This window comes from Engystomops pustulosus, chromosome 6 (genome assembly GCF_040894005.1).
Source record: "Engystomops pustulosus chromosome 6, aEngPut4.maternal, whole genome shotgun sequence".
Lineage (NCBI taxonomy): Eukaryota > Metazoa > Chordata > Amphibia > Anura > Leptodactylidae > Engystomops > Engystomops pustulosus.
Window position 1 is genome coordinate 56,137,402 of NC_092416.1, and position 13,943 is coordinate 56,151,344.

At 40.5% G+C, this 13,943-nt stretch overlaps 1 protein-coding gene across 2 annotated transcripts in view; it reads right to left on the minus strand.

Moving 5' to 3' along the window:
* Positions 1-8,730, minus strand: part of LOC140135124 (coiled-coil domain-containing protein 50-like) — a 64,659-nt gene extending 55,929 nt beyond the window's left edge. Inside the window, exon 1 of one of the 2 annotated variants that reach the window (XM_072156199.1) lies at positions 8,517-8,730. The gene's annotated coding sequence lies outside the window, so the exon portion shown is untranslated. The remainder of the gene's footprint in view (positions 1-8,516) is intronic. The other variant, XM_072156200.1, reaches the window with a different exon arrangement.
* Positions 8,731-13,943: the final 5,213 nt, after the last annotated feature.

The window sequence follows — 13,943 nt, forward strand, 5'->3', positions numbered from 1 at the left end:
CACCTAATTTGTTCAGTCTGCATGAGAATTCTAACAAACTGTGTGACAGATAGCCAAAAAACCATCATGTCACTGCTTATAATGTGGCAATGTTATTTCCATTACTCGTCTTCACAGATCAAATAAAGCAATTTATGGAAATTCCATAAATACCACAAAATTGTCCCCATTATTGTATGTAAACATAAGATCACAGCCTTTCATCGGTTCATGAATGGAATCTGCCAGGAAGTATGCCACTTATGCATCATGCCTTAGAAAGATGTGTAGTATTACATAACAAGTGCCTACAACAATCAGTGATCAGTAGTAACTCATGCCACAATCGTCCAGTTTATCAAATATGAAGTATAAAGTTTTAATCCAGGTGCATAATTGTTACAGGATGAATATAGAAGAGAAGGTTAGAATCTATATAACATCCTGCGAGACCACACAAGGATCTCCCATATATTGCTTAGGGGAACAATCGGAGTATTGGGAATATGATAGGGCCACACAGTGCCCTCTCCCTGCCCGAAGAGGTCATATGGCCATCTACGTTTTAGGGCAGACTGAATGTGTCCACAAAGGCTTAGGGGGCCATATGTGGTTCAAGCAGACAACTGCAACACCCCTCTGAGGTAAAACACACAGTCTTAGTTTAAAAGCCTTAGGTCTGTAAATGCCCAAATGTTTGGTGGCCATATTTCAACGACTCTAAGCATCATCGTTATATAGGATTCAAGGAGTGAATCTGTGTGGAAACTGTTAAAATTTTTTCAGTTCAGTGCTCTTGTTCTGCCGGACCTCCTTGTATTATGTAAAAGCGTGCGGCCACATTTGCATTAAAAACCCGCAAAGCAAACGTCAGGGGGAGAGTTCGGTTAATCAAAAAAACATTTCCACTGAAAAGCAAGTGATCGGTAACTAGCACTCATTATTTTGCATTGTTTTAATACAAGACACCGGTTGCTGGTTATCGATGGCATGTTTTCAATGGGAACGCATATGTGATCAGACAAAGCCCCTCCCCCTGGCATTTGCATTGTGTATGTAAACGCAATACAAACCCCATGTATGGCCACACACTAAGGGTACATTCACACCGGTATACCGCCGTGCACTGGAGAGGAGGTGACCCCCACCCCCCCATAGGAAACAGCGGTGCACACTAGGGAAAAGTTAGAGCATGCAACACATGTGTGGCACCGCACCGCCGCTGGGCCGCCATTGCCGTCTATGAGGACGTATATGTGGCCGCAAATTTGACAGATGTGTAAATGCACCCCAACTGTGATTCTCCTGTCCAAGAAGCAGGGAGGGCAATTTATCACCCAGTTGTCTTGTTTCTTTTACTATGTTTTCAGACTCATTTGCCACAGCGGAGACAAAAAAATAAAAAATAGTCCTAAAAAAACAGTACAAGAAACCAGACAAAGAAACCAGTGTTTGGTTTGTGAAATTTGGCCACCACCTACCAAGCACATTTGTGTGTGTAACCCCGAGGCTGAATTCACACGTTCCGTTTGCATTGCGCTTAGAAATGCAATGCAAATGTACTGGGCTATTCCATCTGGATGTGTTTTGTAAAGCAATACAGGTGTCGATGCAGCCTTAGATAAAGGCAACAGGCCAAGTGTCACTGTCCTTCATATAGAACTCACTTCAGAAGTTTGTAATGTCATCACTTTCTGGTACTCCCTGATTAAGTATAAAAAAATAATAATATCGAACAACCCTTTTATAGAGTTGAACATAGACAGCAACTTTATTCACTTTATTCTTGCCAAGAGAAGACTACAGACAACCGCCGAGGCCTACGACTGACTGCAGCCGTCACCTGCCGGGTAAGGCTCATCATAATTAAATTCAGCTAAAAAATATAAATTGGAGAACAACACTTGGCACAGAATATGGAGCAGTGAGGCCTAAAGGCTTTTGTTTTTTTTAGTTTCTTATTAATAACATAACTATCCAGGCATATACAGTGTGGAAAAAAAAAGTATTTAGTCAGACGCCAATTGTGCCAGTTCTCCCACTTAAAAAGACGAGAGGCGTCTGTAATTGACATCTTTGGTAGAACCTCAACTATGGAGAGACAAAATCTGAAAACAAATCCAGAAATTCACATTGTCCGATTGGTAAAGAATTGATTTGCAAATTATGTTGGAAAATAAGTATTTGGTCACCTACTAACATGCAAGATTTCTGGCTCTCACAGACCCGTTACTTCTTTAAGAGGTTCCTCTGTCCTCCACTCCTCCTGTTTGTACTTGTTATCAGTATAAAAGACACCTGTCCAGAACCTCAGTCACATTCCAAATACCACTATGGGGGAAGACCAAAGAGGACACCAGAAACAAAATTGTGGACCTGCACCAGGCTGCGAATACTGAATCTGCAATAGGCAGCAGCTTGGTGTGAAGAAACCAACTATGGGAGCAATAATTAGAAAATGAAAGACTAAAAAAAGACCACCGGTAATCTCTACAATCAGGAGCTACACACAAGTTCTCACCCTGTTGAGTCAAAATGATCACAAGGACAGTGAGCAAAATCCTAGAACCACAGTGGGGGAGCGGGGGGGGGCTACTGAATGACCTACAGAAAGCCGGGACAAAGACTACCATCAGTACTACACCGCCAGAGACTCAGATCCTGCAGTGCCAGACGTGTCCCCCTTTTTTTTTTTCGTTTCACTACTATAGCAAAACAAAAACCTTGTTTTAATGAAAAAAAAATGTTTTCTGCATTCCAAGACCAATAAAAGGTTTATTTTTGCCAACAGAAATGCGAGTGTTGTAGTCATCATTCACGCCATATGACTGATTTTTTTTTCATTAAAATTTAAAACAAATAACGGAATCAGCATTTTTAAAAGCATTGCGCCAAATAATATTTTTTAGTTTTACCAGTTTTAGAATGGGGAATAATGGGAAAAAAAAAATAGTAATTGGATTATTTTTTAACTGCTCAACATCCAAGACAAATAATACTATACATGTTGTTGTGGATATGGGAAAACATTGGGTATATTTTTTTGTTTGTATTATTTCTGTTTCCCATATATTTTTGTATGATATTGGCAACAACCACACAGCTACAATTGACTAGAATTAGCCATGCCATACAGGAAATATAAAATCTTTTAAGCCATGAATTAGTAATGTAAATATCATAGTTTATTATAAACTATATTAAAGACAACTGCTTCTCTGATCTATTCTTCCTCCTTCATGCCAATGAACAGTGTATCTGAAAGATGTTCTCAAGTTCATGTACAGCAGGCCGATACAGAGGGGAGGCTAAAGTTTTACTCCCTACATACCTGGCAAAATCGTACAGGATAATTTAGCTCTGTAAGGGTAGAAGTGACCATTCACATTACTTTATTCTATTCTTCACCAGAGTTACAGACTATATTAGAAATTAACTAGAGATTCACTCACTGTATTGCTGTCTATGTACATTAGTTTCCATACATACCTTAAAATCACCCTGAATAGTTAGTCTTTACTATATCCTGGGATTTCAGCTCTGAAGTTTGAATAATCATGAATATAGCCCTGGAGTACAGTGTGGTAAGCAGGCAGTCTTGGCATGTATTTTTTTACCTGTCGGAGAACAGGCTTGGGGACATAACCTAAGATTTGCTCATTTAATGCCCTTTTAAAGAAACGACAAAAAGTGTCAACAAACTCATCGCTCCTATTAAGGGTGAGGCCTGAAATGTCAAGATCTATACATGGCAAACCACAAAGAAATGCTTGGGAAAAAAAACACACATTTCTAGTACAGTGAATTACTCAAGGTGAACACCCTGCCACCGTGAAATCAAGACATAACACAAGACACAACAGGAATACACACACACCCTTCATATATGAGCGGCCAAATAGTAAATACCTGCCTTACAGGAAAACTGCATTTATATTATAGCCAGATTTTATTAAAAGGGATATTGTAAAATTCTCAGAAGTTTTGTATAAATGTGTTTATAGCTTAAGGGACAGAAAAATTTGGCAAAGTAGAGGGTTCAGGGCTAGACCAGGGCTAAATGAGGACTTTGCCTGCAAAATTAAGACATCATGGAATAGTGTTCCTCTCTACAAAAAAAGTTATAAAAAAACAAAACAAATGTGGTCACAATAAGTCAGACACAAGAAAGTTCACTAGGTCTGATTGAGTCCTTGCAGGGCACATAACTACAGGGATAGCAGCGGCTGTGTAGCCCGCAGTGTCAGGGGGCCCCCACCACCCAACCTTATAGACTGACAGAATGGAGGATGTGCACCATTATACTCATATTATACTGCACATAATAGCATAATATGTATATAGAAGTGCACATCTCCCACAGTACACAGCTGAATCTGCAGCTAGAAACGGCAGGAGAGGAGGAAGGGACAGCAGGACGCCAGGACTAGGGAGCTTCCATCTATACTTCCCGATTGTGGTCAACAGCTACTGGGCCCTGGGATAAGAGATCTGCCATACATCGAGTATATGCAAATGTGTGTATGAGTACTATACATAAATGAATGGGTGGATGTGTATAGTGCATATATACCGTATCAATGTATCTATATGGTGTATGTGTGTAATGTGTATATGCGGTATGTGTTTGTGCAAATGCCATATGTGTTTATATGGTACTGTATGTATATATGGTGCATATACATTGCATGTATGTGTATATACTGTATGTATAAGATATATATAAATATACTTTATGATGTGTAAATACAAGTATGTGGGTATAATATGTGCATATACTATATGTGTGTAAAAAAGGGTATAAACGAATATGGGAGTGCATGAATGTGTAAATGTATTCATGTGTGTAACAATGTATAAATGTGTCCATATATACAGTAAATATCTGTGATTGTATATATATTTGTCTGAGTGTACAAACATGTATATTTTCTAAGGGGAAGGCAGCCTCTTCTAGTATCACCACTGGGTCCTTGCATATTATTGCCATTATATTCTACAGAAAATACAGCGCAGAGTCTCTGAAATATGTCCACAAAGAGCCCAACTTCAGTGGAAAGGTTTGGTTTCTGCTGCAGCTTTCAGTTTTTCTGCAGCAGAAGGAAGGCAAAGTCCAGCCTCTCCATGTAACAGTTGACTTACAAACCTAGAATTCACTGCAATAGTTAACATCCCGAGTATCTAAACATGCAGCAGAAATAATTTCTGTGTATAAGGCACATTTCTGGGTATAAGGCATGTTCGGTCTGCAGAAAAGGACACTTTGCAGCAAGACACTCACTGCTATTTGCCAGGAGCAGTGTTACTATGATGTAAAGACTCCCATCCAGTGCATTGTGCTTGGTCTGTGGGATCCAACCATCACGACAGACCCCTCGTTCAGCACCGAGACCCCCACTGCTCAGCAAGTTAGGACCTATGCCGTGGATAGGGCCCAACTTTAGTTCGTGGAAAAAAACCCTCTAAGAGGTTAAATTGAATCTGGCATTGATAGTAAATCTGTAGATAGTATTAGACAGCAGCCATGTGTGCAAAAATTAACATTTGATCCATGCCTGCAGCTCTGCAAGATCTTTGGACTGTCTTTTAGCCTGAAGAGCTCTCTGCTTTCTGCTTTGAACTGCTGCACAACACCCATCTGCTTTGAACTGCTGCACAACACCCATCTGCTCTGAACTGCTGCACAACACCCATCTGCTCTGAACTGCTGCACAACACCCATCTGCTCTGAACTGCTGCACAACACCCATCTGCTCTGAACTGCTGCACAACACCCATCTGCTCTGAACTGCTGCACAACACCCATCTGCTCTGAACTGCTGCACAACACCCATCTGCTCTGAACTGCTGCACAACACCCATCTGCTCTGAACTGCTGCACAACACCCATCTGCTCTGAGTAAAAGCTGTAGTATCCAGCCAGAAATAAGCTTTTAATCAGAGGAAAGGGGACCAGAGAAAGACAACCACTAACCACTGCAGAGATGCAGACATGGTTTATATTTTAATAGTTATGCAGATATCAGCAACATTTACAAAATGTATTGTTACACATCACTCCAGGACTGCTAACCAACACCGTGCCGAGTTATACATGGTCAAAACTAAAGGTAAACTCCAGCTAACAAAAGCTAAAGTACAGTATAGAAAGGTGGAGGTGGTCCAACTAGGCACTAATACAATCAGTGTAAAGTCATCTCCCCATCTGCAAATTTTATCTTTACTGACAGTATGGACGCCATACAGTGCACTCCACAGTGATTACATTATTCAATATGTAGCACAAATAGGAATCCCACCAAACAGGTTCAGTGTCAGGAAATTATGTCACGGATACAAAGAAAAATCTATTATTTTCCACAATTCTTTATACTTAGGGGGAAAAAAATGAAACCGGCTACAAGTTAAAAATTAATATGTGCAAGTGAATGTGGATTACAGAGTAGTGGGGGGGAACACAGGTCTCCTGTCAGGACTGTCCAGAAGTGAGGAAGTCTCCATAGTCAGATACTAATTTCCAGGACAAATACCTGGATCTATTGTTTTGGAGCTAAGAGCAGTGAGGTTACGATTAATTTCCAGGACGGGGGAAGGTGACGGCTGCGGGAGTTGATGAACTGTACTGAGTGATGGCTGGAAAAAGTCTCTTTTATGATTAGAGAAAAGAATGCAATCCGATCCGCTGTGTGCAGACCTTATACTACTAACTATATAGCAAGTTTCACAGACAATACACCCATGGATAAAGGCTACTGTAACAAGCTACATATAGCACAGGACGTGGCAATACTACTGTATATATATATATATATATAAATATATATATATATATATAGATCTACTGGTTCCAAATAATAGATAAATAAATCTACTGTTTTGGAATTAGAGCCCACTGTGTTTCCATAGTTACAGACTACAAACAGACCCTGTGCAGTCTGATCGTGAAGTGACACATTCTTCCATCTCACCCTTCTTCTACCACAGAAAAGAACTTTTATCTTTTTATAAGATTAACTCTTTATCGACCAAGAGTCATTGGAACAAGAATGACCGGATCAACTTTTGCCGTTCTGTTCTGCTCTTTTTTAAATGACAATATCTTTGGAATATCTTTACATATAAATACATATAGTTTTACTTTATTCTTTTACATGACACAGGAAATTTTAACTTGATAGGATATTTTTTATTACTTACATTTGTTCGTCTATAGAATTATCAGACCAATAACTAAAACGGTTTAAAAATATGTGTTTTTTTGGCAATTTTTCCCATTAATTTTTGACTGCATCAATCAGTCACCCTTTCCCAGGTTCAGCTGCAAATACAGAGTGTGCAAGTACTCCTGCAAACTGTCAAATCTGTCTCCCTTCAGCCGAAGGAGAGCACACTTTAAAAGAGTTATATCTTCTTGTCAGTGGCACCTAGAAACATAGTTCTGGTGTCATTTTATAGGGGAATGCTGCCAATTATTGCCACTATTTCGTCCTATCCCCTTGAAAGGTCACATAATTGTTCTCAAATAACTGATACAAGATTTGGAGTAGGGAACACCATAGTACTCCAAGTAGATTTCATTGGTCAGATTTGTAAATACATAAAATTGCCAAAGCAAAGCTGTAAAAACAACAACAAAAAAAGGCCTTCAAAAGTGTTATTAAGCGTGATTGAATTATTACCATTGTCGGGATGAAAGACACTTTATAATTAACTTTTTCAGTTCCAGATTGAAGAATCTATTAATAATATAGATTTCTTAAAATCTTCTCATTCTGCTGAAAAGAAATCTAACCCCTTCATGGCTTCGTTTTGCAGGTTCATCATTATATTGATTCTCCTAGGGACCCTCCCACCCCGAGTTGAGTATTCATAAATCTATACGGTATATTATCCTACGCAAACCCTGGACAATGGTAATATATAGAGCCATATGTACACCGATGTAAGACCCATCACAGTGACAATTATTGCAATATTTATTTGCAACAATAACAACAGAGAAGTAACAAAATGTACAAAACACAATCACACAAACATCTATGGAACATGAGACAAAAGGAGAAAGCTCCCTGCCGATAATTGCGACCCCCCACTTAGCAGCAGAGTTTGGAAGATACTGTGATTAGAAAATCATCATTAGATAAATTGGTTAGATAATTATTAACCCCTCCACTGCTGCCACACCATTAGATAGATGGAGACCTAGCTAGGCCCGCTGTATTGCCTCCAGAATGATTAACCTGTTCAGGGCCAGGGTGCAGAAACCAATAAGATACCATATAATTCATCAATGAGGACATGAATGGAGACTCGCTGCAGATCTGTAGACATTATTAACCCCTTCACCCCTGCTGCCTATGCTGGGAGCTTGGTGCAGCTGCCGCATTGCTATGATAGGGATGACATATAAGGAAATGTCTATAGGATCCTGGAAGGATGGAGCTGCACTATTGCCCCTGTGTGATGTGCAGGCTGCAGTGATTGCCTGTGATCAGGACAATGGATCCCCCTGGCAGCAGTGCAGTGCCCCCCTGTACCTGCACAGATGCGGGGCTCCCCGGCCGGCTGGCTCCAGGCTCTCCTCCCTCCTTGGTGCCTGTGTGCTGGGCGGACAGCGCTTCTCTCCTCCCTCCTTCTCCCACACAGCTGTATCTGCAACAATGTAAGAAGCTGGAGAGACGGAGGCCGCGGGGGGACAATCTTCCCACTCTCCACCAGTAGGCTTTGCTAGAGCTCAGTATCCAGTGGGCTCTGTGTCTGAGGTAAAGGTGTCAGCCCCCCCATCACACACATACAGGAACTGATACAATGAGAGCAATGTGCTTCATTATGTCTCACATGAGCTGGTGTTATATCCTGTCCAACATCTCTATTCTCCTAAATGTTTCATGTCAGCGACCTACCAATAAAACAGATGGGAAAAAGTAGACAAACCCATCACAACTATCACAAATGTAACAAAAATTCTGTGCGAACAAAATAGACTGGAACATAATAATGAAAGCGATTGTTTAGGATTAGTTGTTTGTTATACACAAGTCCCCTATGTGTTATGTAATCTCATTATTAAACTTATTATTCATTCATCCTTCATTATCTTAGCACGTTTAGGGCTTATTCAAATGTCTGGGTTTCTTTTCTCAGTATCCTTGATTTTCAAGGACATTTCTGTTTTTTTCCACAAATCCGTGGTCACTGGTCAACATTTTAGAGCCGGACGTATTTTCTTCACGTTTGCTGATCACTGATGACAATAGAAGTCTGTTGTTACGCAAATAAAACCTTATGGCGTGTGTGTTCAGTCACTGATACTGCTGGGAACCAGGGGTTTGCCTTTTCATCAATGTAAACCATCAGTTTTTTGGGGGACATTAAAAAATGTAATGAACGGATGCAAAAAAATGCAGAACAGATGTGGAAACAAAATATACTGGGGTCATTTACTAAGGGCCCGAATCGCTATTTATCGTCAGGTTTCCCGAAAATTACTGTTTTGTGCCGAATTGCCCCGGGTTTTTGGCGCATGCGATCAAATTGTGGCACATCGGCGCCGGGGTTTCAAGGGACAGAAATCAGGGGGAGTGGCCGTCGGAAAACCTGACGGATTCGGAAAAAACGCGGAGGATAGGACGGTGAACTCCAGCGAACACCGGCGGACTTCAGCGCAACAGCGACACATTGGGCGCACTACCTTAGTGAATCGCCGGAAGACCCGAATCCTTAACGAAGAATGCGCCGCTGGATCACGAATGGACCGGGTAAGTAAATCTGCCCCACTGACTAAAAGCAGTCAGCATACTGTCCAAGGACAAAACGGATGTGTGAATAAGCCATCAGAGAGGTTGTAGTTACTTAGGCCCCTTCTACACTTGCGTTTTTTCACGTGCGTGTTCTGCGTGTACTTTTGACGCGCATAATTCGCATTGCACTGACCCATTGTAATCAATGGGCTTTTTTGGACTGGCATTCTTTTTCACGCACACACACACATTTTTTTAATGCACGTTTGAATCTCGGCATGCTCTACTTTTGCAAGTCACGTGTGAGGAAAAATGCACCGTACAAGTCTATGGAGATGCATCAAAAATGCATCGCACTCTGAGACACGTGCAAGTGCAATGCGTTTTTCACACATCAATTGCCATAGAAAATATAGAGCTCAGTCCTTTTCACGTGCATTATCTGCGCATGAAAACAGATTGAGATCGCATTGAAAACCTGCATGTAAAAATGAGACACTGAACAGACTCTGACTGAAAACTGATTGAACTCTGACCAAACCCTGATCGCACCCTGATCAGACTCTGACGTGAACTGCAATGCAAGTGTGGAAGGGGCCTTAGTGCATTTCACAGATTGCACATGCAGCTCGCCCGCCCCTGAACCATGGGACACAGCATCACAATAATAGGGGCTTCACTGTGGACACCAGCTCTGACTCCCACTTCATGGACTTGTATAATAAGTAATAATAGCAATTTTTATTGACTACTATTAACCCCTTCGGGACTCAGCCTATTTTGGTCTCTAGGACGTGGCCCCATTTTCAAAATCTGTCCTGTGTCACTACAAGCGGTTATAGCTTTGGGACGCTATAAGATATCCAGGGGATTTTGAGATTGTTTTCTCATGACACATTGTATTTCAAATTAGTTAAAAAATTTGGATGCTATCTATTGTGTTTAGTTATTAAAAAAAACGAAATTTGGCAAAAATTTGGAAAAATTCTTTATTTTCAAAGTTCTAAATTCTCTACTTTTGATGCAGATAGTCATAGCACCCAAATAAATTCATAACTTACATTTCCTTAATGTCTGCTTTATGTTTTATTTTTAAGATTCCACATATTTTACTAGAATGTTATGAGGCTTATAATTTAGGTGCCAATTTTCAAATGTTTAAGAAAATCACCAAAACCCACATTTAGATTGACCTGTACCTGTGGTGGTAACCTGTTGTATGGGCGCACGGCCGGGCAGAATGGAAGGAGGCCCATCCACAGCAGATCTCCATTGTCAAATTGTACAAAAAATTTTTTTTTCTTTTTTTAATGTGGACCTATAGGGGCTTATTTTTTTGCCACTTGAGATGCACTTTTCTGGTACATAATTTTGGGGCATCTATAGATTTTATTAACTCTTTGTTGGTGGAGGAAATGAAAATCATCAATTTTTCAGCTGACAAATCTGGATAAGGGCATATTTTTAGCGAGAAGCATTTTTCTTTTTAGTAGTTTTTATGGGAAAGTGACATTTTAGGGGCTTATATTTTTATTTATTTATTTTTTATTTATTCTAATGTTTAGTGTTTTTAACCTTTTTACTTCTTCAAACTTGAACTTGAACCAGCGATTCTCCGATGTTCTGATCACACACTGATCATGCTTGACCGTGGCGTGTAAGGGGTCAACACTTGCGATCAGAGTTGGCTCCAATTGTGGGTGTTAGAGCGCGGTGTCAGCTGTAATATAAATCTGACAGCCGCTGCTTCTGGTGCCGACTCCATTCGTGAGTGCCAGAAGCGGGACGTTATAGAACGTCCCCATGTTGGAGATATCTTCCCACAGGGACATACTATAACATCCTGGTGCGTGTAGGGGTTAATACCATTTCAAAAAGTCAAATGAATCAATTTTATTTTTAATTAAAGATATTAAGGGGGGCATCTACCAGTACTTCCACACCAGTTTTCCTTCGTAGAAGCCCTAAAATAATAACGATTTCTTGCACACATTATTTTGTGATTACGGAGGAACGCGCCCGCCTGTGGAGTGGTCCAGCATGGAGTGTTCCTGCCCATTGCCTGCACACCTTCTAAATACTTTTTGGAAAACATACAGGCCTTGCCCAACAGATACATCAAACGGTTTTGATTCATGATATATTCATCGGGCAGAGGCGGCAGGAAGGCGAGGCCTTTATCATACGCAAGGCGCATGAGCATCAGCATATGATACATTTCCCCCTATATTTCTATTGACATCTACTCCAAAGACGGTCTCAACCTCACAACCAAAAGTGAGGGGCATTGAAGAGCTACTCTAATATATAATTCATGGGTGGCTCATTGACCATGGGATGCTCTATCTGCCTGAAAAAGATATCCTTGTTTAGATACCTTCTCCATAGAACTACAAGGAAAAGAAGCTGCTTATTTTAGGTACAGGGTCAGTAATTAATATGATGAGTAGCCACAACACTAAGCTGCATCTTACACAAGGCAGTGGACTCTTGTTTAATATGCTATAATGATGCAGTGCCGTGCACTGAGAGGAAGCAGGCTGCCACCTGCTGGCCAGAAGATTTACACTAACTTGTAATAGGTAGTTTTGTGTGTTCAGCCTGTGGCAGAGGACCAGGCAGCAGCTATTTTATTCATCAATATAAAGCAAATAACACATCACACAAGAGAGCCGACAGGTCTCTTTATACTAAACCACACAGGAGACCTGACAGATCCTTTATATACTACACCACACAGGAGAGCTGACAGATCCTTTATATACTACACCACACAGGAGAGCTGACAGACCCTTTATATACTAAACCATATAGGAGAGCTGAAAGATCCTTTATATACTACAACATACAGGAGAGCTGACAGATCCTTTATATACTACACCACACAGGAGAGCTGAGAGATCCTTTATATACTACACCACACAGGAGAGCTGACAGACCCTTTATATACTAAACCATATAGGAGAGCTGAAAGATCCTTTATATACTACAACATACAGGAGAGCTGACAGATCCTTTATATACTACACCACACAGGAGAGCTGAGAGATCCTTTATATACTACACCACACAGGAGAGCTGACAGACCCTTTATATACTAAACCATATAGGAGAGCTGAGAGATCCTTTATATACTACACCACACAGGAAAGCTGACAATTATTTTATATACTATACAACACAAGAGAGTCGATAAATCCTCTATACAATATCACACAGGAGAACCGATAGATCCACTATATTACACCACACAGGAGAGCTGACAGATCTCTCTATTCTATGCCACACAGGAGAACTGGCAGATCTTCCCATACTACGCCACACAGGAGAGCTGACAGATCAGATATACTGGGAGATCAGCTAGTATACTCCATGTCCTGGCTGTCAAGAGTTTTTTTCAGCAGATTATCATTCTACAGAAGGGTCTTGCTGCAAGAGTAAAAAACTACCACAAATAAGTGCCATAATGGTCACTCTGTTTGGGTCAGACAATCAATGACTTTTATTGGCTGGACTGCTGGTTTTTCATGGACCGCCTCGATGATAGAGTCTAAATTATTAAGGCTAAAATTATGAATATTTAAACACACATTACCATGTATTTAAAATTGGATTGCCACAAAAAAGCAAGTGCCACAAATGCTCATAGTCCCTGCAAGAGTTTAGTGTAAACTAATTTTATATATAGAGTTTAGAATGATTTTATATATATTACTCCCCTTTAAAATATTATATTGACCCTGCACAATATAATGCTCACCTTAGGGATCCCCACATGTTTTTTTAACCCCTTGTGCCCCCCATGGCATAATGACCTCCTTGTTGTTTTCCTCCTATACTGTATAATGCCCCTTCCCATGTGCTATAAAGATATAAAGATACTGCACTGGTGACAATGGTCTTAAGATGACTCCAAATGGTATATATATATATATATATATATATATATATATATATATATATATATAAATATATAAAAATGTTCACTCTTTTAGCCAATTGCTCCGCCATTCTTCCTTGCAGATCCTCTCCGGTTCCCTCAGGTTGGATGGTGATGGTTGGTGGAAGCCATTTTCAAGTCTCCCCAGAAATGCTCAATTGAGTTTAGGTCAGGGTTCTGGCTAGGCCAGTCAAGAATCGCCCTGTCCCAGCAGTTGAAAAACACCCCTATAGCATCATGCAGCCGCCTCCATGTGTCACTGTTGGGATTGTATTTGGCAGGTG